This window comes from Myxocyprinus asiaticus, chromosome 29, assembly GCF_019703515.2.
Source record: "Myxocyprinus asiaticus isolate MX2 ecotype Aquarium Trade chromosome 29, UBuf_Myxa_2, whole genome shotgun sequence".
Classification (NCBI taxonomy): domain Eukaryota; kingdom Metazoa; phylum Chordata; class Actinopteri; order Cypriniformes; family Catostomidae; genus Myxocyprinus; species Myxocyprinus asiaticus.
Genome location: NC_059372.1, coordinates 2,571,060 through 2,598,897, shown reverse-complemented (window position 1 = coordinate 2,598,897; position 27,838 = coordinate 2,571,060). Strand labels below are relative to the sequence as shown.

The following is a 27,838-nucleotide window of genomic DNA, read 5'->3' as shown; positions in this document are numbered from 1 at the left end:
ATAAAATGCCCAAATACTTAATGCCCTGTTTGGGCCACTGGAAGGTGCCCAGCTGAAAAGCCGTTGCTGGAAATTATGCTGTCAGAGCCAAAGCTTCAGATTTAGACCAACTGAATCTATATCCTGAAAACTTAGAAAAGGAATTAATAATTCTGTGGAAGCAAGGCATAGATCTAGTGGGGTCAGAGACGAATAATAAAATATCATCTGCATAAAGCAAAAGTTTATATGCCAAACCTCCCGCTAACACCCCTGGAAAGTCATCTTCATTTCTTATCGCAGCTGCTAATGGTTCCAGGGCAAGACAGAACAATAATGGGGAAAGAGGGCAGCCCTGCCGGGTGCCCCTATCCAGGGTAAAAACAATCTGAAATGAATCCATTTGTTTGTACCGCTGCTACCAGGTGTCTATAAAGTAACTTAATCCAACTAATAAAAGTTTTCCCGAACTCGTATATTTCCAAAATCTTAAAAAGATAATCCCATTCTACCATATCAAATGCCTTTTCGGCGTCAAGTGTGATGGCAGCGACCGGAGTCTGATCATTCGCCACTGACCACATGATATTGATGAAACGCCTAATGTTATCAGAAGAGCTACGGCCCCAAATAAACCCCACCTGACCTATATGTATAAGAGATGTCATAACTTTGCTTAATCGGTTAGCCAGAATTTTTGACAAAATGTTAACATCTAGTTGGATCAGAGAAATTGGACGGTAACTCTTACACTCGCTTGGATATTAGTCCTTTTTATGAATCAGACTGATCCGGGCTTGTGTCATGGTTGGCGGAAGCTTTCCATTCTTTAATGATTCCGTATAAACTTCTAACAAAAGTGGAGCCAGTTCTGTAGTATAAGATCTAAAAAATTCAGCAGCAAAACTGTCTGGTCCCGGAGACTTGCCTGTAGGCAGGGCCTTAATTACCTCGTCAAGCTCCTCCAAGTTTATCTCAGAATCAAGAGATTGTTTTTGCTCAGTTGTCAGTTTAGGGAGATCTAATGGTTCCACAAAGTTTCTAAAATCTTCATCAACAGACGAAGACATGGAACTATAAAGATCAAGATACAAATCTTTAAAAGCATTATTAATATCAATGGCTGAGGTAAATATTTTACCACCAGCAGATTTCACTGAGGTAATGGTAGAAAAAGACTCTCTCTGTTTTATGTATTTAGCTAAAAGCTTTCCTGCTTTGTCCCCCAACTCAAAATATGACTGTCTTGCCCTAAATAACCAAAACTCCACCTTCCGCGATAAAATAGTATTATATCTGTATTTCAATCGGGTCAATTCTCTGAGGCTATCAGACGACATTCGGTGCTTCAATTCTGTCTCGGTACTTTTAATATTCTCTTCCAACTCCACGAGCTCTCGTGCTTTGGATTTTTTGATGAACGAGGTTTACTGTATGATCCGACTCCTAAGAACCGCCTTAAGTGCCTCCCAAGCCATGCCCACAGAGGATACCTAGGACCAGTTGTTCTCCATATAAACATTGATTTCAGCCTTTAACATCTATTGGAAATCAGGATTTTGCAAAAGGGATACATTAAAGCAGCAACTATATGATTTCTTTTTCTCCATATGTGGCAACACCTCTAAACTCAGCAGGGCATGATCTGAGACTAAGATATTTCCAGTTGAGCAATCCATAACAGATGAAATGAGGGACTTATATATATATAAAAAATCTATTCTAGAATAAATCTTGTGGACTGATGAAAAAAATTATAGTCTCTACCAGATGGGTTCAAAAGTCTCCAAATATCTGTAAGACCAAGATTTGTACACATCCTGTGAAGCGTCAATGTTGCTCTAGGGGGCTTACACACTTTTGCTTCACTATGATCCAGGACTGAGTCCATCAATAGATTAAAGTCTCCTCCCAATATTATATCATGAGGGGTGCTTGCAACATCCCTTGAAGATCTATAAAAAAAGCCCTGATCATCAACGTTAGGTGTGCAAATATTAGCCAAAATCAACCTTTGCCCCTGAATTTCTGCTAAAACAATAATGACTCTTCCTAATTTATCTTTAGTCTGTTTCAGACATTTGAATTGTTGATGTTTACTTATCAATGTAATGACTCCCCTGCTCTTACTTGAGCCAGCACTAAAGAAAACATGTCCACCCCATATCCTCCCAAATTTTTCAGCTTCTTGCGGGGAAAGATGTGTTTCTTGGAGAAAGACTATATCATATTTCTTACATTTAAGAAAAGAAATAACTATTAAAAGAAATAATCCTTCTTTTTATGGGGTGCCCCAGCCCATTCACATTCAATGTGGAGAGAGCCAGTCCACTCATTTTAACATTTAACAGTTTGACATATGAGAAAAAATAGTTTGTGTGTCAAAAATAAAATTATAAAGACCACATTCCCCATTAGTGCAACAATCAAACCCAAACTTATCCCCGAACCAAACAAATAGAAACAAGAAAAAACATGCGCATTAACCCCACGCACAACAGTGCCAACCGGTGTCCATCCCTCTAAACTCAAAGAGTCCATGTACGCCTACGAGAGCCTCCGCGACAACTTTGCCATTGGATTGCTCAAGTCCGGTGCTTCTATACAGATTCTGCGAGACAGAATTACATAACAGAAAATAAAATCTAAAACAAACTCCAGCCAATAGGCAGAATAAACACAAAGAACGTGTAGATTCATTCACAAAACTGTCTCGAAGGTGTGTTCCTGCACAAAACAAATTCCAGCCGCTAGCAGAACTAGCACAAAAAAATAAATAAATTAAAACTGTTCAGTTTCCTCGGACAGTCAAACAAATGTTCAGTGAGCTGGCTGTTTCATACGTGCAGCAAATGATGTAATAATTCCAATGTTATGCAGAAAATACTACAAGCAAAAAAAGGCGCCCAGCTTACTCACTCCAATGTTTTTATGAAGGACAGTGCTTGCTTGGGACATGTAAATACTTTGCGGCCATCCTTAGTATCTATTCATAGCTTGGCCTGGAACATCAATGTAAAATCTTTATTTTATTTGGTATATTTATTTCTCCTGAAACTGAAACTAGATCTGTCTTTGACAAAAAGAGGTATATAAATGAGAATACTAGTGTGCAATTTATGAAGATTACATCTATGACACCAAGTATATCCACAGGATATACAACTGTGTTGAACATTAACTGTGTTGATGTCCTCCTCGATAACTAACTCAAAAGTGAAAAATGCTATTGATGGCATTGCTCCTGTAAAGGTCAGGAAGATTACTGGCAGGCTTAAAGCACCTTGGAGAAACAAAACGGCAGTACAAAGCATGAAAAGAAAGTGCAGGAAAGCAGAACAAATGTGGCGAAAAACAAAACTTGAAGTACATTATAACATCTATAAAGACAGCCTTCATGCTTCAATTTGGAACTAGGCACAGCTAGATTGACTTTTTTCTGAAACATTATAAATAGCAACATAAACAACACCCATACACTTTTTGCTACCAACCCCCCAACAGAGGTTCCCTGTGAAATGCTCTTTGACAGAAAATACAACATGTTTGGATTAGAGAAGATCAATGATATTTTAATGGCGATCAACTCGTCCTCATGTTGCACTGAGGTCAGGCATCACCCACCACAACAACTGAATAAATTAGTCACTATGGGTGGATTGCACCAACAAATATTAATCTTAAATTTAGATTAAATCAAGGTTTATCTGATAATTCTGTTTCTGTTACTTTAAACCTTGTTTAAAAATAATCAGGGTTATATTTTAACCATCGATTTGATCCTGATTTAAATTTCACAGTAAATCTAAATTAACTTTAATCCTGTTGCTTCAATACTTTAAACTCTTATTTAAATCTCAGTTAGAGATTAACTTTAAACTAGCAGCTGGGGTGGTTTAAATAAAAAATGAACCAACAATTAAACATGAATGACTAGGTAAATGGACAGTGGATGTGCCGTCAGCCCTTTGAGATACATTTATCATATTATTTGTTTATTATGATCCAAACTGTTGGGCCATTGCATACTTTCAAATCCGGTGTGCGAGTACGGCGGCTAGTCTTGGTGGCGGCGTGATTACCCGCTTCCCCATCCTATACCTGCGGGGACAGAAGACAGAGATGGGTCTCTCAAGGAAAAGCGAGAGTAAAGTGTCATTTCGCCATTTAACGTGAGCGGTTACAAGCGACAGATCGCTAGTGCTCCGCTCCTCTCTCATACTCATTTCAGTCGGCAGCCTGGGCTGTTACTTTGTGGCACTGACAAGAGGAGGTGGTCGATATGAGACCCGTGTGGTCCTTTTTTCTTAAATTATGATACTATATTTTAAAACTTGTGACATTGTACACACTGCTGTGACATTTTCTTAACCTCACTGATCTGCCCTGTGTACTAATCTACAGCTAAATTCAGAATCTCCCATGGAGGACAAAATTAATCACAGGTGAATGTTTTAATCACAGGTTAAAAATGTAATCTCTAATTTGTTAAACCGTATATAAAATTAAGTGGTGCAACACAATTCAAATTAAAATAAAGCTTGACTCAAAAACCCTGGATTAGCTCTAAACCCAATTTAATCATTATTGGTGCAACTCAACCTATGTCTGATTTTGAGGCAACTGATAGAAGAAACTATGAAGCATCTTAAAATTTGCTCTTGCTGCCTTGACACACTCCTCACATAATTTTAAAAAAATGTGTTTAATGGTCTAGAAAATGATTTCTAGAAATAGTAAATGCATCACTTCTTTTAGGCACTTTTCACAAGTCCCTGAAAACTGCAGTTGTTAAGCCCCTCCTAAAAAAGAGCAATCTGGATAACTCCATATTAAACTACAGACCAATCTCAAATCTTCCTGTCATAGGCAAAATCATTGAAAAGGTAGTTTAAAATTATCTGAATTATCTTAAATTCATATTAAGACAAAATATCAGTGCTGGTATTAATGGATCTCAGTGCTGCCTTTGACATTATAAACCACAACATTCTCCTAGACAGACTGGAAAACTGGGTAGGAATCTCTGGGACAGTCCTAAGCTAGTTCAGGTCATATCTAGAAGGGAGAGGTTACTAAGTAAACATAAGCAACTATGAAACTGAGTGGACATCCATGACGTACCATTAGGGCTGGGCGATAAAACAATATTGAAATTTATCTAAAAAAATCATTTTCGATATCGATGATAAACTTTTGAGTAATTTTTTATATTTAGCCTATGTTCTACATCTGGACGATCGGATCAGGTACGTGTCGCTAAAAGCACAAGCAGTTCGGGAAAGTAATACACACAACTATCTAACTGAATCACAGACATGAAATCAGCATTTTAGGAATTATTAGCTGGCGGCCCAGCTGTCATGGAAACTAATCAGGCTCGGTAATCGCCAGCTAGCAGCTAGATATCCAGTAAATTATTGTTGTGTATGAACAAGACAGTACTGACAATGCAATACAACAGCTGTCGACTGAACACAATCAGTGCCAGTCCTACCCCATTTGGCACCCTAGGCGAGTCCCTCCAGTCGACCCCCCTGATAAAAACATAATTAAATACATCACAAATGGGTATAAGCTCAAACTAGCAAAACATTATTAATAACAATGTTGGGAAGAAATATGCAAGTGCATGTTATGGCTTTTTAAGTAGGCATCATAAATGGGTATCACCATAATAGAAATAAACTTAATGTAAAAAAAGTGGTTTAAGATGTTCACAAAAAAAAAAAAAAAAAAAAAAAGCAAAGGCGCACTGCCCTGAAGATCTATGCTGATTGTACAGTATGTTTCACAGCAGGGGCATTTGTAGGCTTCCATCAGTACTGGGGAGTCTGGGGCCCATCAAGTACACAATCTATTGTGGGGGGGGGGGATAGGGGCATGTGGGGCATGTGTATTTTGTTGATTCATGTCTTTTATTTTGAAATGTTTAGTTCCTGTTTCCCTTGTCATGTGATTCCTGTTTTCCCTCCATGTTCATGTGTCATGTTTTCATTGGTTTATTGTTTAATTAGCTTGTTATGAGTTCTGTTTGTTCATTGGTTTATGTTCTCCCATGTCTTGTATTTAAGCCCTCATGTTTGCATTGTCTAATTGTCAAGTATTGAATGTGATTGTACATGTTTAAGTCAAGCCACATTGCTCATGCTCATGCTCATGCTCATGCTCATGCTCATGCTCATGCTCATGCTCATGCTCATGCTCATGCTCATGGTTTTGAATTCACTTTTGTAAATAAACTGCACTTGGGTTCTCTCATCTTCACGTCTTCATCATTGCCAGTGCCAGCATCGTTATAGAATACTTGACCGAATAATGAACCCAGCAGTTCGGCTCATACGCCTACGTCAGGGGAATCGTCTCCTGGAGGTTTACGTAGAGGACTTTTGCGCTCTGGGCAGCCAGGTGGATTTTAATGTGGTCACCCTCAAGGACATTTTTAGGGTGGGGTTAAGTGAGCCGATCTCCTCCATGATGCCTGGTGGTCGCAGTTCCCTCAGCCTGGCTCAATATATCGACCTCCCCCTACAGATCATTGGTTCCACGTTCACTGTGGGGGAGGCGGACACCGAGCCAGAGTTCCATCGGCTCCACCCTGGCCCTTCGAATCTTCGGCTACTCTCCGGGCACAAAGTTCCATGGCTCCGCCCCTCGAGCCTCTCATGGCTCCACCCCCCACATACTCTGCCGTGGTCCCATGTCCCTTGCCCTTTCTCGCCACGCCACGCCCCACGCCTCAAGACACCACCCCCCCCCCCAGCTCCCTACAGAACTTTGAATTTATGTCATGTTTTACGTGTTTTGTTTATGTGTTGGGGCGTCGGAAGCCACCCCTTGGGGGGGGATATATCATGTGTATTTTGTTGATTTATGTCTTTTACTTTGAAATGTTTAGTTCCTGTTTCCCTTGTCATGTGATTCTTGTTTTCCCTCCATGTCAAGCCATGTTTATGTCAAGCCATAGTTTCACGTTAATAGTTACGGTTTTTTTTATTCACTTTTGTAAATAAACTGCACATGGTTTCTCTCATCTTCACATCATCATCTTCGTCTTCATCATTGCCAGTGGCAGCATCGTTACAGCATGATCCCCCAGGAGATTTAATTTATTGATTTATACATTTTCTACATATATTGTGTAGCATTAATGAAACTATGGACTAAAAAGATACTGACACCTTTTCACATTACACAGCATAAAATTAAGTTTATCAAATTTTTCTTTCTTAAAGGCCTGCTGTGGAAGTATCATGGTACAGTGATGGTACGGCATGACAAAACCTTGGTATTTTTATAATCTATCATGGTATTTATATTGTAGACTACTCCAAGGAATATGTCCAATAAACATGGGTATTGGCTTGGTAATTTTTTGGTACTTTAAGCACTTTCATGTAATGTTAGTATTTTGATACACTTTTATTTAGAAAATGTCTTTACCTGCAATAGACAATCATTCACAGGCTGCATTCGCACTCGCGCATGACCTTCTTTATCACTGCAAATGATTGAATACAGCTGCAGGTTTTGTTTAAATTACTTGTAAGTAAATATTCACTTCATTCAGCGTTGTTTTTGTTCTCTGTATTCTAAAGCATCCCGTTACTGTTTTATTGCATGACAAAGAGCTTCAAACAATTCAGCCCGCACGTTAGAGAAATTCATTGAGAAGAACCGATTCAAAAGAGTGATTATTTCATGCATATTGGGCATCGCTCTGATTCATGAGCCCCGTGCTCGTGAGTCTATGGCTGTGTTCACAATGGCATACTTTCCATACTTTTCTCACTGTTTCTGCCACAGATATAACAGAAACAGCACGGTCTATTTGTTCCGTGGAGGGCGCCACAACACGTTTCAGAACACACAAGGCACATTTTGTTCGACACAGATTCGACACATGCTAAAATTGCCTAGGTAGATCAGCGCCCCCGAAGCGATGCCAACCTAGGCGCTCGCCTATGTCGCCTAATGGGTTGACCAGCCCTGAACACAACAACAACTCAGACATCAACACCATTGCTGTTTATTTACAGTACATCCTATTTAGTTAAATGTTTTATCATGATCCATAGCGCTGTCACAGGAAATAAAGTTTTCTTCTTCTGGTGATGTTTACTGCCGATGGGCAATCCAGTTTAAACCTTAGTTTTAACAGTCAAATCAAAGCAATAAGTAAATCAGCCTACTGTCATCTAAAAAAAGTCAAGACTTAGAGAAACTTGTTCATGCATTTATCACTAGTAGGTTCGACAACTGCAATGGACTGCTCACCGGCCTTCCCCAAATGACTATTAGACACCTGCAGCTCATTCAGAATGCTGCTGCAAGGATTCTCACGTGAACCAAAAATCTGAATTACTCCGGTCTTCAGGTATTTACACTGGCTTCCATTTACTTTAAGGTTTGATTTTAAGGTACTATTACTAGTGAATAAACCACTCAATGGCCTAGGACCTAAATACATTGCAGATATGCTTGTTGAATATAAACCTAACAGACATCTCAGATCATTAGGATCAAGTCAGGATCAACATGGTGAGACAACGTTTAGCTATTATGCCACCCGCAGATGAACCAGCTTCCAGAAGAGGTCAGATGTGCTCCAACACTAGCCATATTCAAATCCAGACTGAAAACATCTAAAGCTAAAATCTGTTTAGCTGTGAATTTACTGACTGAGAACTGTGCTGCATTTACTGATTGCACGGCATCATTTTATTTTTGTATTATTTTCATTTTTTTATTTTAATAATTTTCAAAAAAAAAAAAAATCTATTTTAATACTTTTTATTCTCGTTTCTTCTTTCAGATTAACAATATTTATTAATTTTCATAAATGAACACAGAAAAACTAAACATATAAACAGAATCAATCTTAACCCCCACTATTACCCCTCCCCAACCCTACCCTGGCCCCAACAACATCCCAGTGGTCACACATTAAATAGACACACAGACACAAAATAAATAAATAAAATAAAATAAAAAAATAAAAATATAATAAAATAATCACCCATCCATAAATGATATATACCCTCCCCATTCATAAATGTAATGGTGCTCCAGCCAACCTCTAGCCCCTTAGAATGATCTGTCTGGCAATCATGACACTGGTTAAGACCCAACTCTTTGTGTCTATTTTCAATGTCAATGACCACCCCATCACCCAAAATACAGAGTCTGGGGCAAAATGATACCCAAGTACCTAATATATTGCTCACTTCACTCTGAACCTTCAGCCAAAACTCCTGAATCTCAACCCCCCCCCACCCCCAAAAGACATGGATTATGTCTCCATCCTCTGAGTGGGATCACCAGCAGGTGGGTGTGTCTTTAAGACCAAGCCTATACAATCTAGAGGGGGTCCAATTGAACCGATGTAAGATCTTGAATTGCATAAGGCGCACCCTTGCGTCTCTAGATGCAGTCTTGACGTTCCTCAGAATTCCAGTCCACTCCCCCTCCTCCAATTCCAAGCTTAAATCTTTCTCCCATAATGTCTTGAGAGTGGTCGATGTTCCATCCCCCAGACTCTGAATCAACAGGGAGTAATACACTGATGCCTCATGACCTTTTCCAAAAGCAGTAATCACCATTCTCATAGTATCTGCACCTTAAGGGGGTGAATGCTATTCCCAAAAATAGTACAGAGCAAGTGGTGCAGCTGTAGATATCTAAAAAACTGAGATCTGGGGATCCCAAAATGTTGAACCAAATTTTCAAAGGATCTCAACACACAACTCTCATATAGGTCACCGAGTGTAGTAACCCCCTCACAATCCACTCTGATCAGCAGAAAGGGGACTTATTAATAGGTAGTTTAGGGTAAGCCTTTGCCATCTGAAAATAATTAAAATATTAATAAAATATTACAGGTCAAATGTGTGAAAATTTCATTGGTAAGTAACTCTTTACAATATGGTAAATGCATGAACTAATTTTAAGAGATATAACTTCAAATTTAAAAAAAATTATTTAGTAAATGTTGAAATTAACATCAACTAACAATGAACAGTATGTATACAGCATTTTACATGCTGTATTTAATATTTAACACTTTTTACATGCCTTAGGGTTTCTCTTCTTATGAAAAACATGAGGTAAACGCTCTTTATTACCCTAAAACCAAGACAACGATTGCTTCAGTTCTGGTGGTGTGGTCTTTAATGTGAAACTAGGGCAAAAAAATAAATGAATTGCAATGTCTTATTCTTTTTTTTTTTAATGCTTCTATAAGATTCAGTGATGTTTTCTGTTTGTATTTTGCGCTGTTACGCTCCTTTAAATTCTCCGTGACAAACTCGTCACACACACACACACACACACACACCGATCACTTGATGATTATCTAATCAAAATGACAAAAATACGTATTACTGTGAGGATAAAAAAAATGAATTAAAATCAGATGCGTTTCTGATTTGTTTATACGTTTCTCTTGACTGCATTAAGATATTTTTCTCAAATCACTCACTACTTTTAAATATACAACTTAGCTGGCTAAAGCATAAATGTGACTGGATATAAACTAATGCAAATAGGTGGTAATAAATTGTAACATTCTTGACATTTAAACATTTGGGTAGGACTTGTGTGTTTTTTGTCACATTGTTCCAACTGCTTGAGGTTAGCTTTAATGTTAGCGTCCTCTCAGCCTTGTCTGCAAACATACTGCTGTTCTCTATTAATGCAGCATCTAGTCAAGAAATTAATTACTTTATAATTATATGACAATGTGTACTGTAGTGAACTGTATACATACCTTTTAGTTATTGGCGTTTTAAATCTGCATTGTTCAGCTCCGTGCAGTGTTCCACTGCATTCAACGTGCAGTCTCACGTGTCAAAACCACCACCATGAGGCATCAGTGAAGTGACAGTTTTTATTTCGCCTCTAGAGGCCGCTGTCATACTGTATAACAACAGCACGCCCTTCCCAGCCGCTACAGGACCGGACACAACGGGGAAAAATTATCTGTGTGGATTTTTGCTGATAACCAATAGTTCCAGAAATCCTTATCGGTCGATTAATCGGCAAAACCGATATACCGGTCGACCTCTACTTGAAACAATTGTTCTAATTTGTTTCACCTTCACTTTTCAATACACAGTTTCATACAAGTCCCTTTATTATTTTGTGGGGCTCAAATTCTCATACATACCTATTCTCATACATACTTGTCCACTTTTTTGGGCTCTTACTCTCATTCTTAGCCCCTTTATTTATTTAGGGTTCATACAGTCATCCAGTCCTCTCAAGTGCAACAATAACTGTGCCCCTCTCTTTAGTCACACTCACATGACGTTCCAGGAGGCACCCACTGTCCACAAGATACAGAGTTTATTTTCTCATACAGCCACAGTCACAGATATACAGGTGCATCTCAATAAATTAGAATGCCGTGGAACAGTTCATTTATTTCAGTAATTCAACTCAAATTGTGAAACTCGTGTATTAAATAAATTCAATGCACACAGACTGGAGTAGTTTAAGTCTTTAGTTCTTTTAATTGTGATGATTTTGGCTCACATTTAACAAAAACCCACCAATTCACTATCTCAAACAATTAGAATACATCATAAGACCAATAAAAAAAACATTTTTAGTGAATTGTTGGCCTTCTGGAAAGTATGTTCATTTACTGTATATGTACTCAATACTTGGTAGGGGCTCCTTTTGCTTTAATTACTGCCTCTGTTCGGCGTGGCATGGAGGTGATCAGTTTGTGGCACTGCTGAGGTGGTATGGAAGCCCAGGTTTCTTTGACAGTGGCCTTCAGCTCATCTGCATTTTTTGGTCTCTTGTTTCTCATTTTCCTCTTGACAATACCCCATAGATTCTCTATGGGGTTCAGGTCTGGTGAGTTTGCTGGCCAGTCAAGCACACCAACACCATGGTCATTTAACCAACTTTTGGTGCTTTTGGCAGTGTGGGCAGGTGCCAAATCCTGCTGGAAAATGAAATCAGCATCTTTAAAAAGCTGGTCAGCAGAAGGAAGCATGAAGTGCTTCAAAATTTCTTGGTAAATGGGTGCAGTGACTTTGGTTTTCAAAAAACACAATGGACCAACACCAGCAGATGACATTACACCCCAAATCATCACAGACTGTGGAAACTTAACACTGGACTTCAAGCAACTTGGGCTATGAGCTTCTCCACCCTTCCTCCAGACTCTAGGACCTTGGTTTCCAAATGAAATACAAAACTTGCTCTCATCTGAAAAGAGGACTTTGGACCACTGGGCAACAGTCCAGTTCTTCTTCTCCTTAGCCCAGGTAAGACGCCTCTGACGTTGTCTGTGGTTCAGGAGTGGCTTAACAAGAGGAATACAACAACTGTAGCCAAATTCCTTGACACGTCTGTGTGTGGTGGCTCTTGATGCCTTGACCCCAGCCTCAGTCCATTCCTTGTGAAGTTCACCCAAATTCTTGAATCGATTTTTCTTGACAATCCTCATAAGGCTGCAGTTCTCTCGGTTGGTTGTGCATCATTTTCTTCCACACTTTTTCCTTCCACTCAACTTTTTGTTAACATGCTTGGATACAGCACTCTGTGAACAGCCAGCTTCTTTGGCAATGAATGTTTGAGGCTTACCCTCCTTGTGAAGGGTGTCAATGATTGTCTTCTGGACAACTGTCAGATCATTCCCCATGATTGTGTAGCCTAGTGAACCAAACTGAGAGACCATTTTGAAGGCTCAGGAAACCTTTGCAGGTGTTTTGAGTTGATTAGCTGATTGGCATGTCACCATATTCTAATTTTTTGAGATAGTGAATTGGTGGGTTTTTGTTAAATGTGAGCCAAAATCATCACAATTAAAAGAACCAAAGACTTAAACTACTTCAGTCTGTGTGCACTGAATTTATTTAATACACGAGTTTCACAATTTGAGTTGAATTACTGAAATAAATGAACTTTTCCACGACATTCTAATTTATTGAGATGCACCTGTACTTACACAGACACTGACACAGACAATTGCACATATATATACACTTTTCCTATTCTACACTCCCTTGAGTGACATACTGTATAAGTTCTGCTCTTCACTGATACACTTTTTGCCTACCTGGTCAAAACTCTGTGATTCACCTCCTCAACACAGTGAAAAGCAATGCCCTACAGGATTTTTGCCAGTCCGGTCAAAAACCTCTGTGATCCACTTCCTCAACACAGTGAAAAGCAATGCCCTACAGGATTTTTGCCAGTCCGGTCAAAAACCTCTGTGATCCACTTCCTCCACACAACAAAGCAATGCCCAGTAGATTTTTGCCTACCCGGTCAAAACTCTGTGATTCACTTCCTCAGCACAACAGGGCGATACCCGCAGGGCTTTTGCCTTTTTCCTTATACTTTTTCCATATACTTTATCTTCTTTGATTTACTGTTATCCGTCAAGGCCCTCTTAACAGTAAAAACAGATCACTGCATGCAATTATTTCTTCTGGAATCAAAATCCTTTTAGTCTTTTTTGCTCTTCAAATTTGGAGAAGCTTTTTGAGTGTCCTTAACACCACGGGCAAATTCTGGCAAGCTACACAAACTAATTATAAGCAAAAATGCTTACCCCTTATGTGGCCACCTATTTGTGCCACTTGTCCAGCCTGCCCGCTGTGGTCCTCCACTCTTCTGCTCCTTTCCAGCCACACGTTGGGCACCAATTTGTTGTGGCTTCTGCCATATTTGTGAAGAATCACTCTCAAAGTCTTGGGGTTTTGATGCCAGAAGATAGACTTTATTATCAGCGAGAGAAAAGTTGAGTCATCTGCAGAGGAACTCCAGCAACTGGGTTTCTTCCCACTTATATATGATCTACCAAGGAGTGGCTAATACATTCCATACATGTCACTTATTATCTACCATTCTGTTCTGTGACTCCAGTCTGTTTTTTTAAGAAGTTGACAGGAAAAATTGGTGGAGGGGCTTCACCATATATTTTCTCTAATGTCAAAAACAGGTTAATAAACTCAGTTAACCATATGTGAGCAGTTAACCATATGTGAGCAGTTAACCATTCCCACACAGGCCTCTACACAGACACTCTCAGTAAGATACATGCTTGACCATCAGAAATAATTGTAGAATAAAATGGCTATATTTACATTGATTATACTTGATTAATTTATATTCAACTTGATAAAAATATTCCACAATCCGTACACTGAATAGTCACCAATTTGCAGACTAAACAGAATGTCCAACTGCAGACAGCCCTCTCACACTTTCCTTGTGAACAGGAAGCTACACACAATCTAAAATCATGTCTGTGTGATGGATGGGTAAGGCTATCTGCTAAATTATAGAAAGATATCTACCATTTTTTTATTACAAGGGAAAATCAACAAGCTAGATAACTTATCTAACTAGCAGGCCAGTTTCCAGGCAGGTCTGAACAGTGTCTCTGCCTTTCATTACTTCAGGCGGATTTTTCACAAGCGACAAAATTGGCAAAAAAAGTTACTGATATTTAGTTAAAAATGTACATGGTATTGCTAGCTAATGTTTATTTAGCAAGTTTCACAGAAACTGCCAAAAAAACTTTTATACAAAAAGAAGAGGCTCGCCGATGACGGTCACGTCAATTTTTCCAGAAAAAAACTAGCTAGCGCAAATAAATGCTTCGTAACTAAAAAGGTTTGACTATCTTCCACAAGCGACAAAATTGGCCAAGAAAGTTATTATTTATTTATTTTTTTAATTAAAATTTTTATTGATTCGAACAAACAGGATTACACAAACAGAGCATACACACACTGAATCAATTTATAAAATTGTATGTCCCTTCCCCTGAACACCCTCCCCCCGCTACACACAACCAGTGGTCCAACACAAAATGAAAATAACCACACATATATATATAGAAAAAAAAAAGATTTAAAAGGAAACACTTAAGAATAAATATATATATATATCTATATAAAAAACAATCTAATTTAACAAATATATATCCAAACCAAACAAAATGTCTCTCTCCACAGCACGTCAACAAGCACCCCCCAAAAAGGCCAAAAACCTGCCCCATTTCTTATCATATGCAGCCGAATTGCCAAGCCGTCGATATGACATCTCTTCAAATGACGCTACCTTGCCCAATTCGGTGCATCATTCATAAAAAGAGGGAGCGCCCGTCGACTTCCATCCCCTCAAAATTATCTGTCTCCCGATCATCACGCTGGTGAGGACCCACCTCTTTACATACCCATTGGCTATATCCATAACCGCCCCATCACCCAACACACAAAGTCTGGGACAGAACAGAACCTGAGTGCCCAGGACCTCGGAAACAAAATTCTGGACTCTCAACCAAAACTCCTGAATCTTCGAACAAGACCAGAAGGCATATAATAAATCTCCATCCTCCAACTGGCATCGCCAACAGGTGGGTGTGTCTTTTAAACCCAGCCTATACAATCTAGAGGGGGTCCAATAAAATCGATGCAAAATCTTAAATTGCATCAGACGGACCCTTGCATCTCTAGATTTAGACTTGATGTTTTTTAGAATCCTATTCCACACTCCCTCCTCCAATACCAAGTTCAAATCTTTCTCCCACAATCTCTTGAGAGAAGTTGAAGTTCCGTCCCCCAGACTCTGAATTAACAGGGAGTAATACACTGATGCCTCATGACCTTTTCCAAAAGCAGAAATCACCTTTCCTAGAGTATCTGCTGCTTTAGGGGGGTGTATGCTACTCCCAAAAATGTCTTTGATGGAGGGAAGAGAGACCCCGATGATCTTCTCAGTTGTCCTCACTATCCTCAGCAGGGCTTTACCGTTCGAAACGGTGCAAGTCCCAAACCAGGCAGTGCAGCTGCTCAGGATGCTCTCAATAGTCCCTCTATAGAATGTGGTGAGGATGAGGGGTGGGAGATGTGCTTCTCTCAGCCTTTGAAAAAAGTAGAGACGCTGCTGGGCTTTCTTGGTAATGGAGCTGGTGTTGAGGGACCAGGTGAGGTTCTCCGCCAGGTGAACACCAAGGAATTTGGTGCTCTTGGCGATCTGCACAGAGGATGTTCAGTGGAGAATGGTCACTCTGTGCTCTCCTGAAGTCAACAAACATCTCTTTTGTTTTGTCCACATTCAGATACAGGTTGTTAGCTATGCACCAGTCCATCAGCAGCTGCATTTCCTCTCTGTATGCTGACTCATCATTCTTGCTGATGAGACCCACCACGGTCGTGTCATCGGCGAACTTGATGATGTGGTTCGAGCTGTGCATTGCTGCACAGTTGTGAGTCAGCAAAGTGAACAGCAGTGGACTGAGCAAACAGCCCTGGGGGGCCCCAGTGCTCAGTGTGGTGGCGGTGGAGATGCTGTTCCCAATCCAGACTGACTGAGGTCTCCCAGTCATGAAGTCCAGGATCCAGTTGCAGAGGGAGGTGTCCAGGCCCAGCAGGTTCAGCTTTCCAATCAGATGCTGAGGAATGATTGTGTTGAATGCTGAGCTGAAGTCTATGAACAGCATTCGAACGTATGAGTCCTTTTTATCCAGGTGGGTGAGGGCCAGATGGAGGGTGGTGGCGATGGCGTCGTCTGTTGAACGGTTGGGACGATACACAAACTGCAGTGGGTCTAGTGAGGGGGGGCAGCTGGGTCTTGATGTGCCTCATGACAAGCCTCTCGAAGCACTTCACACAAGATAATCCCATTCTACCATAACAAACACCTTTTCGGCGTCAAGTGAGATGGCAGCTACCGGAGATTGATCATTCGCTACTGACCACATGATATTGATGAGACGCCTGAAGTTATCAGAAGAGTTATGGCCCCAAATAAATCCCACCTGATCTATATGTATAAGAGATGTCATAACCTTACTTAATCGGTTAGCCAAAATTTTTGACAATATTTTTACACCTAGTTGGATCAGGGAGATTGGACAGTAACTTTTACACTCACTTGGATCTTTGTTCTTTTTAAGAATCAGACTGATCTGGGCTTGTGTCACGGTTGGAGGAAGCTTTCCATCCTTTAATAATTAATCTGTATAAACTTCTAGCAAAAGTGAAGCCAGTTCTGTAGCATAAGATCTAAAAAATTCAGCGGCAAAGCCATCTGGCCCCGGAGCCTTGCCTGTAGGCAGGACCTTAATTACCTCATCAAGCTCCTCCAAGGTTATCTCAGAATCATGAGAATTTTTTTACTCAGTCATCAGTTTAGGGAGATCTAGAGGTTCCACAAAGTTTCTAATATCTTCATCAGTAGACAAAGACGTGGAACTATAAATATCAAGACAGAACTCTTTAAAAGCATTCTTAATATCAATGGCTGAGGTAAATATTTCACCACCAGCAGATTTCACTGAGGGAATAGTAGAAAAAGACTCTCTCTACTTTATATAATCTAGCCAAAAGTTTTCCTGCTTTGTCTTGCCCTGAATAACCAAAAGTCCACTTTCCATGACAAAATAGTATTACATTTGTATTTCAATTGGGTCAATTCTCTGAGGCCATCAGATGACATTCGGCGCTTCAGCTCTGCTTCGGCACTTTTAATATTCCCTTGCAACTCGACGAGTTCTCATGCTTTGGATTTTTTAATGAATGAGGCATACAGTACTGTACGATCCGGCCCCTAAGAACCGCCTTAAGTGCCTCCCAAGCCATGCTTACAAAAGATACTGAGGACCAGTTGGTCTCCATATAAACATTGATTTCAGCCTTTAACATTTGTTGGAATTCAGGATTTTGCAAAAGGGATACATTTAAGTGCCAACTATATGATTTATTTTTCTCCATATGTGGCAACACCTCTATACTCACCAGAGCGTGATCTGAGACTAGTTTCTTGAAGAAACACTATTTCATATTACTTATGCTTAAGAAAAGAAATAACCTTCCTTCTTTTTATGGGGTGCCCCAACCCATTCACATTCCATGTGGAGAAAGATAACCCACTCATATTAACATAGAAAAAATAAATTGTGTCAAAAATAAGATTATAAAGACCACATTCCAACATTAGTGCAACAATCAAACCCGAACTCCCCCCCCCCCCCCGAACAAAACAAACAGAAAAAAGAAAAACATGCGCATTAACCCCACGCACGACAGTGCCAACCGCCGTCCATCCCTCTAAACTCAAAAAGTCCATGTACGCCTACGAGTGTCCTCGCGACAACATTGCCATCAGATTGCTCAAGTCCAGTGCTTCTGTACAAATTTTGTGAGGCAAAATTACATAACAGAAAACAAACCCCAGCCAACAGGAAAAATAAACACAAAGAATGTGTAGATTCCTTCACAGAACTGTCTCGAAGGTGTGTTCCTCCACAAAACAAGCTCCAGCCTCTAGCGGAACCAGCACAAAAAGAATAAAATATATATATACACTGCCGGTCCAAAGGTTTAAAACACTTACTCATTCTTTATTATATATTTTTTTCTTCACATTTTAGAATAATAGTAAAGTCATCAAAACTATGGAATAACATAAATGGAACTATGGGAATTATGTTGTGACTAAACAAAATCCAAAATAAATCAAAACTGTGTTATATTTTAGAATCTTCAAAGTAGTCACCCTTTGCCTAGAATTTGCAGACATGTACTCCTGACATTTTCTCAACCAACTTCTTGAGGTATCACCCTGGGATGCTTTTTAAACAGTATTGAAGGAGTTCCCAAATGTGCTGGGCACTTATTGGCTGCTTTTCTTTATTATTTGGTCCAATTCATCAATTTCAAAAACTTTTTTTTTTTAAATGACATTTTAGTTTTATAATGAAATAAATTAATATGGTGGCACAATTATATTTTTGTCTACAAAACTAATTTCAAACATTTAAGCATACGCCTTAAGATCAAAAGATTTTTAAGATCGTGAGAAACATTTCAGTCAAGTGTTTCAAAACTTTTGACCGGTAGTGTATGTGTATATATATATATATATATATATATACACACACACAGGTGCTGGTCATATAATTAGAATATCATTAAAAAGTTGATTTATTTCACTAATTCCATTCAAAAAGTGAAACTTGTATATTATATTCATTCATTACACACAGACTGATATATTTCAAATGTTTATTTCTTTTAATTTTGATGATTATAACTGACAACTAAGGAAAATCCCAAATTCAATATCTCAGAAAATTAGAATATTACTTAAGACCAATACAAAAAAGGATTTTTAGAAATCTTGGCCAACTGAAAAGTATGAACATGAAAAGTATGCGCATGTACAGCACTCAATACTTAGTTGGGGCTCCTTTTGCCTGAATTACTGCAGCAATGCGGCGTGGCATGGAGTCGATCAGTCTGTGGCACTGCTTAGGTGTTATGAGAGCCCAGGTTGCTCTGATAGTGGCCTTCAGCTCTTCTGCGTTGTTGGGTCTGGCATATCGCATCTTCCTCTTCACAATACCCCATAGATTTTCTATGGGGTTAAGGTCAGGCGAGTTTGCTGGCCAATTAAGAACAGGGATACCATGGTCCTTAAACCAGATACTGGTTGCTTTGGCACTGTGTGCAGGTGCCAAGTCCTGTTGGAAAATGGAATCTGCATCTCCATAAAGTTGGTCAGCAGCAGGAAGCATGAAGTGCTCTAAAACTTCCTGGTATACGGCTGCGTTGACCTTGGACCTCAGAAAACACAGTGAACCAACACCAGCAGATGACATGGCACCCCAAACCATCACTGACTGTGGAAACTTTACACTGGACCTCAAGCAAAGTGGATTGTGTGCCTCTCCTCTCTTCCTCCAGACTCTGGGACCCTGATTTCCAAAGGAAATGCAAAATTTACTTTCATCAGAGAACATAACTTTGGACCACTCAGCAGCAGTCCAGTCCTTTTTGTCTTTAGCCCAGGCGAGACGCTTCAGACGCTGTCTGTTGTTCAAGAGTGGCTTGACACAAGGAATGCGACAGCTGAAACCCATGTCTTGCATACGTCTGTGCGTAGTGATTCTCCCCACATTTTTGAATGGGTTTTGTTTCACAATCCTCTCCAGGGTGCGGTTATCCCTATTGCTTGTACACTTTTTTCTACCACATCTTTTCCTTCCCTTCGCCTCTCTATTAATGTGCTTGGACACAGAGCACTGTGAACAGCCAGCCTCTTTTGCAATGACCTTTTGTGTCTTGCCCTCCTTGTGCAACATGTCAATGGTCGTCTTTTGGACAACTGTCAAGTCAGCAGTCTTCCCCATGATTGTGTAGCGTACAGAACTAGACTGAGAGACCATTTAAAGGCCTTTGCAGGTGTTTTGAGTTAATTAGCTGATTAGAGTGTGGCACCAGGTGTCTTCAATATTGAACCTTTTCACAATATTCTAATTTTCTGAGATACTGAATTTGGGATTTTCCTTAGTTGTCAGTTATAATCATCAAAATTAAAAGAAATAAACATTTGAAATATATCAGTCTGTGTGTAATGAATGAATATAATATACAAGTTTCACTTTTTGAATGGAATTAGTGAAATAAATCAACTTTTTGATGATATTCTAATTATATGACCAGCACCTGTATATATATATATATATATATATATATATATATATATATATATATATATATATATATATAAACTCAGCAAAAACATTAACATCCCTTTTTCAGGACAATGTATTTAAAGATAATTTTGTAAAAATCCAAATAACTTTACAGATCTTTATTGTAAAGGGTTTAAACAATGTTTTCTATGCTTGTTCAATGAACCATAATAATTAATGAACATGCACCTGTGGAACGGTCATTAAGACACTAACAGCTTACAGATGGTAAGTATTGCCAGGGCAATAAATTGCAATGTCTGTACTGTGAGATGCCTAAGACAGCGCTACAGGCAGACAAGAAGGAAAGCTGATCGTCCTTGCAGTGGCAGACCATGTGTAAAAACACCTGCACAGGATTGGTACATCCGAATATCACACCTGCAGGACAGGTACAGGATGGCAACAACAACAGGTAAGACAGGTCCTTACCAGACATCACTGGCAACAATGTCACCTATGGGCACAAACCCACCTTCGCTGGACCAGACAGGACTGGCAAAAAGTGGCCTTCACTGACAAGTCGTGTTTGTCTCACCGGGGGTGATGGTCGGACTCACGTTTATCATCGAAGGAATGAATGTTACACCGAGGCCTGTACTCTGGAGCAGGATCGATTTGGAGGTGGAGGGTCCGTCATGGTCTGGGGCGGTGTGTCACAGCATCATCAGACTGAGCTTGTTGTCACTGCAGGCAGTCTCAATGCTGTGCATTACAGGGAAGATATCCTCCTCCCTCATGTGGTACCCTTCCTGCAGGCTCATCCTGACATGACATGACCCTCCAGCATGACAAAGCCACCAGCCATACTGCTCGTTCTGTGCATGATTTCCTGCAAGACAGGTATGTCAGTGTTCTGCCATGGCCAGCGAAGAGCCCGGATCTTAATCTCAGTGAGCACGTCTGGGACCTGTTGGATCGGAGGGTGAGGGCTAGTTGGATCGAAGAGGATGTCTGGGAACTTGCAAGTGCCTTGGTGGAAGAGTGGGGTAATATCTCACAGCAAGAACTGGCAAATCTGGTGCAGTCCATGAGGAGGAGATGCACTGCAGTACTTAATGCAGCAGGTGGCCACACCAGATACTGACCCCCCCCATTTCTGTTTGTCACATGTCTGTGAAACTTGTTCAGTTTATGTCTTAGTTGTTGAATCTTTTTATGTGCATACAAATATTTACACATATTAAGTTTGCTGAAAATAAAAGCAGTTGAAATTGAGAGGACGTTTCTTTTTTTGCTGAGTTTATATACACTCACTGAGCACTTTATTAGGAGCACTATGGTTCTAATAAAGTGCCGACGTGGTCTTCTGTTTTTGAAGCTCATCTGCCTCAACGTTCAACATGTTTTGCATTCTGAGATGCTGTTCTGCTCACTAAAATTGTACAGAGTCATTACCTGAATTACCGTAGCCTTTCTGTCAGCTCAAACCAGTCTAGCCATTCTCCGTTGACCTCTCTCATCAACAAGTCTGCAGAACTGCCACTTACTGGATATCTTTTGTTTTTGGCACCATTCCGAGTAAACTCGAGACTGTGGTGCATGAAAATCCCAAGAGATCAGCAGTTACTGAAACATTCAAACCAGCCTGTCTGGCACCAACAATCATGCCACGGTCACTAAGATTAAATATTTTCCACATTCTGATGGTTGAATTGAACATTAACTGAAGCTTCTGACCATTATTTTCATAATTATCTGCATTGCACTGCTTCCACATGATAGGCTGATTAGATAATCGCATGAATAAGTAGGTGTACAGTGCTCGGTGAGTGTATATACATTACATAAATATATTAGCCTATTTTAAAGCTGCACTACATAACTTTGTGCTCTCTAGTGACATCTGTGCTTGAAAAATAAAATTGCAAGCAACTTGCGGATGAACACTTTAGTGTGCTCTGTTTCAGGCTGTGTTATGCGTTACGTGTTTTCCTGCACAGATGAATTTCCTGATTTGAGGTTACCTGGACATCAACTCTAGTTGAAAAGTTTATTATTTTTTTTTATATTATTGTACAGCCTCAGATGATAATGCATGTAAACTGTAATACTACAATAGTACATCTATGCATTGCACACAATAAAACAGAAAACTAACCAAAAATGAGGATTCAATAATGATGAGGATGAAATATACTTTAAAACATAACATAAAATAATATGCAGAAATGTGCAAAATAATAGTTTCATGGTAACACACTAAACAAATTAATACGTACATTGCTGTGCTATAAAATTGGTACATTATAAACAACTTGAGATGTTTATACATTTCATGGGGAACTACCATGTAGAAACTTCACATTTAGTGACTTTTTAACAGACTATCTGCTAAAAGGACAAAGGAAAGTGATAACTTGAGCATTTATGTGACTGGGGTAAAAGAAATGAGAAAACGGTGGTGCACACACACACACAGACACACACTTAGGGAACCTCAAAACAACAGCATTGTTATCAAATTATCAGAAGTCATGAATGTCAGTAAACATGTTACAGGAATTTTCCCTGGAAAACGTAAATACATCGGAAGCAGTAAAGACATGAGTAATGTTCAATTCATAAAAGCAAGAAAAGCAATATAAACTTCAAAAACCCTACCAGAAATTATATCCAAGTATTTTAGCAAGTAAAAAACTTTGCCAAACAGTTAACAAATAATAAATGTCCATCCGGACTACTGCGATGCTGTCCTGAACTGTGATAGAACAGCATCACTTCCCCCAGCAGAACACTCGACAACCTGTACTTCTTTTCTGGGTTTATGGACATGATGTAAAGACGCAAGGATGACAGACATAAGCCTGCGATTTCTCACCAACTCTGACCCGACAGCTAAAAATACTTATTCTTTATGTAGGCTTACCGTAGTGAATCTGGGTAAAGCAAAGATATGGTTTTGAACACTAATTTTCTTAGAGGATGCTACTCAGTTAGGAAAAATTCCATCTTTGGGTTCATCTTTCCAACTATTTACTTAATCTTGTTGGACATGAAGATGATTTTTGTACATGTCTATATAGATTACTTGCTGCCCTGAAACTTTTCCCACATGAAGAGCAGTTGTATGATTTCTCTCCAGTTTGGATTCTCTTGTGTTTTTTCAGGTGTTCTGACAGATTGAAACTCCTTCCACAGTGTGAGCACTTGTAAGGTTTTTCTCCAGTATGAATTCTCTCGTGTGTTTTCAAGCTTTGTGACAGAGTGAAACTTTTTCCACAGTGTCAACACTTGTAAGGTTTTTCTCCAGAATGAATTCTCATGTGTGTTTTCAGGTTATGTGACAGATTGAAACTCTTTTCACAGTGTGAGCAATTGTAAGGTTTTTCTCCAGTATGAGTTCTCTCGTGTGTTTTCAGGTTTTGTGACTGAGTGAAACTCCTTTCACAGTGTGAGCACTTGTAAGGTTTTTCTCCAGTATGGATTCTCTCATGTGTTTTCAGGTTTTGTAACAGAGTGAAACTCTTTCCACAGTGTGAGCACTTGTAAGGTTTTTCTCCAGTATGGATTCTCTCGTGTGTTTTCAGGTTATGTGACAGAGTGAAACACTTTCCGCAGTGTGAGCACTTGTTCGGTTTTTCTCTAGTATGAATCCTCTTGTGTGTTTTCAGGTCTTGTGAATGAGTAAAACTCATTTCACAGTGTGAGCACTTGTAAGGTTTTTCTCCAGTATGAATTCTCTCGTGTGTTTTCAGGTTTTGTGACTGTGTGAAACTCTTTTCACAGTGTGAGCACTTGTAAGGTTTTTCTCCAGTATGGATTCTTTCGTGTTTTTTCAGGTTTTCTGACAGATTGAAACTCTTTCCACAGTGTGAGCACTTGTAAGGTTTTTCTCCAGTATGAATTCTCTCATGTTTTTTCAGGTCTTGTGACTGAGTGAAACTCTTTTCACAGTGTGAGCACTTGTAAGGTTTTTCTCCAGTATGGATTCTCTCGTGCGTTTTCAGGTTATGTGACAGATTGAAACTCTTTTCACAGTGTGAGCACTTGTAAGGTTTTTCTCCAGTATGAATTCTCTCATGTGTTTTCAAGCTTTGTGACAGAGTGAAATTCTTTCCACACTGTGAGCAGGTGAAATTATTTTTGGCTGCTCTTCTTTTATGCTCTTCTGGTGATAAATTCTTCTTAGTCTTTGAGCAACTCAAAGATTTTTCTCCAGTTGGGAAATCATGATGCTTCTCACACTGAAGTTTGTCCTCCACTTTATTCAGTTCTTGACATTTCTCTTTCACTACCATCAGCTCTACAATAAACGGACAAAAATCAATTAAAGAGGGAAAAACATCAAAAGAAATCAACTTGAACCTTAATTCAATGTCAGAACACAACAAACATCCAGTATTAATTTGTGATGTTTGCTGAGCAAGTGTTTTTATTTATACTCTTTATTCAGCCTAATAACTGCATTTAATGATTATAGTCATCAGGGTTTGAAATTTATACCCGCCCACCCTAGAAATCTGCAGTAGCGGGTATTTCTTTCACATTTACTACGACTTTGGCTGGTGATGTTTTCAGGGTTTTTCCTGCATTGAAAATTCTGTGAAAGTTGGGCCACGGCCGAAGCAAATTTTACTTATTCATCTCACGTTCAGCACTTTATAAGCACTAAATATGTTGCTCATATCAGATATGTGCATCTGCGAGGGCTGAATGAAGCGTGGTTTTGCGTCAGGAATGCAAACTACTCAACTTTTAGCTAAAGTTTCCTTTTTTAAAGCTAAATCTAAAATGGGTACTTTTAAACACTTTAAAAAAGCTTTAAATACAACAAACAAATCAACTTAAAATACACCCGTGGGGCTAGATAGCCTTGACACTTTAAACAGCACTGATGAGGTAAAGAGACAAACATCCATTACAATACATCATTTTTATAACAACTGTAAAAGTTGTAGTTAAATGTTTTTAAATGTGCATATGCTTTTTGTATTTTTTTTATAAGAAATACTTGTTTATTTTACTTTTTTTAAAAGACTACAGTTGAAGTCAGAAGTTTACATACACTTAGGTTAAAGCCATTAAAACTCATTTTTTAACCACTCCACAGATTTAATATTAGCAAACTATAGTTTTGTCAAGTCATTTAGGACATCTACTTTGTGCATACACAAGTATTTGTTTTCCAACAATTGTTTACAGACAGATTGTTTCACTTCTAATTGACTATATCACAATTCCAGTAGGTCAGATGTTTACATACACTAAAGTTAACTGTGTCTTTAAGCACCTAGGAAAATTCCATAAAATTATGTCAAGCCTTTAGACAATTTGCCAATTAGCTTCTGACAGGAGGTATATCTATGGATGTATTTTAAGGTCTGCCTTCAAACTCAGTGCCTCTTTGTTTGACATCATGGGAAAAATCTAAAGAAATCAGCCAAAAAAATTTGTGGACCTCCACAAGTCTGTTTCATCCTTGGGAGCAATTTCCAAATACCTGAACTACTGGACTGTCATATACAGGTGCATCTCAATAAATTAGAATGTCGTGGAAAAGTTCATTTATTTCAGTAATTCAACTCAAATTGTGAAACTCGTGTATTAAATAAATTCAATGCACACAGACTGAAGTAGTTTAAGTCTTTGGTTCTTTTAATTGTGATGATTTTGGCTCACATTTAACAAAAACCCACCAATTCACTATCTCAAAACATTAGAATACATCATAAGACCAATAAAAAAAACATTTTTTGTGAATTGTTGGCCTTCTGGAAAGTATGTTCATTTACTGTATATGTACTCAATACTTGGTAGGGGCTCCTTTTGCTTTAATTACTGCCTCATTTCGGCGTGGCATGGAGGTGATCAGTTTGTGGCACTGCTGAGGTGGTATGGAAGCCCAGGTTTCTTGACAATACCCCAGAGTCAATACCCCAGAGTCTTGACAATACCCCAGAGTTTGCTGGCCAGTCAAGCACACCAACACCATGGTCATTTAACCAACTTTTGGTGCTTTTGGCAGTGTGGGCAGGTGCCAAATCCTGCTGGAAAATGAAATCAGCATCTTTAAAAAGCTGGTCAGCAGAAGGAAGCATGAAGCACTCCAAAATTTCTTGGTAAACAGGTGCAGTGACTTTGGTTTTCAAAAAACACAATGGACCAACACCAGCAGATGACATTGCACCCCAAATCATCACAGACTGTGGAAACTTAACACTGGACTTCAAGCAACTTGGGCAATGAGCTTCTCCACCCTTCCTCCAGACTCTAGGACCTTGGTTTCCAAATGAAATACAAAACTTGCTCTCATCTGAAAAGAGGACTTTGGACCACTGGGCAACAGTCCAGTTCTTCTTCTCCTTAGCCCAGGTAAGACGCCTCTGACGTTGTCTGTGGTTCAGGAGTGGCTTAACAAGAGGAATATGACAACTGTAGCCAAATTCCTTGACATGTCTGTGTGTGGTGGCTCTTGATGCCTTGACCCCAGCCTCAGTCCATTCCTTGTGAAGTTCACCCAAATTCTTGAATCGATTTTGCTTGACAATCATAAGGCTGCGGTTCTCTTGGTTGGTTGTGCATCTTTTTCTTCCACACTTTTTCCTTCCACTCAACTTTCTGTTAACATGCTTGGATACAGCACTCTGTGAACAGCCAGCTTCTTTGGCAATGAATGTTTGTGGCTTACCCTCTTTGTGAAGGGTGTCAATTATTGTCTTCTGGACAACTGTCAGATCAGCAGTCTTCCCCATGATTGTGTAGCCTAGTGAACCAAACTGAGAGACCATTTTGAAGGTTCAGGAAACCTTTGCAGGTGTTTTGAGTTGATTAGCTGATTGGCATGTCACCATATTCTAATTTTTTGAGATAGTGAATTGGTGGGTTTTTGTTAAATGTGAGCCAAAATCATTACAATTAAAAGAACCAAAGACTTAAACTACTTCAGTCTGTGTGCATTGAATTTATTTAATACACGAGTTTCACAATTTGAGTTGAATTACTGAAATAAATGAACTTTTCCACGACATTCTAATTTATTGAGATGCACCTGTATATATTCTCTCTTAACAACACACTGGTAACTGACTATCAACCGACAGCCTGAATGTCAATACAGCACAATACAACCTACTGTATATTTTAAATATACAATTTTTATTGTATACTGTGTATTCCATATTGTGTGTAGCATATACTGTACATTGTATATTATTATTTGTATATTGTGTTGAATAATTGTGTATATCAGTTTTGTAAATTGTGTTGTGTAAATTTATGTCTCAGCACTGTCATGACTGCTATGTTGCTCGGAACTGCACCCTAGACTTTCACCCATTGTTGCACTTATGTATATGGTTGAGTGACAATTAAGTGATTTGATTTGATTGATTTGAAGGTACCATGTTC

At 39.2% G+C, this 27,838-nt stretch overlaps 2 pseudogenes; both read right to left on the bottom strand.

Annotated features, from left to right (window-relative positions):
* The window catches only part of LOC127419885 (zinc finger protein 721-like), a 169,500-nt pseudogene that overhangs the window by 74,083 nt on the left and 67,579 nt on the right, over positions 1-27,838 (bottom strand).
* LOC127419870 (zinc finger protein ZFP2-like) overlaps positions 22,463-27,838 on the bottom strand; it is an 80,861-nt pseudogene continuing 75,485 nt past the window's right edge.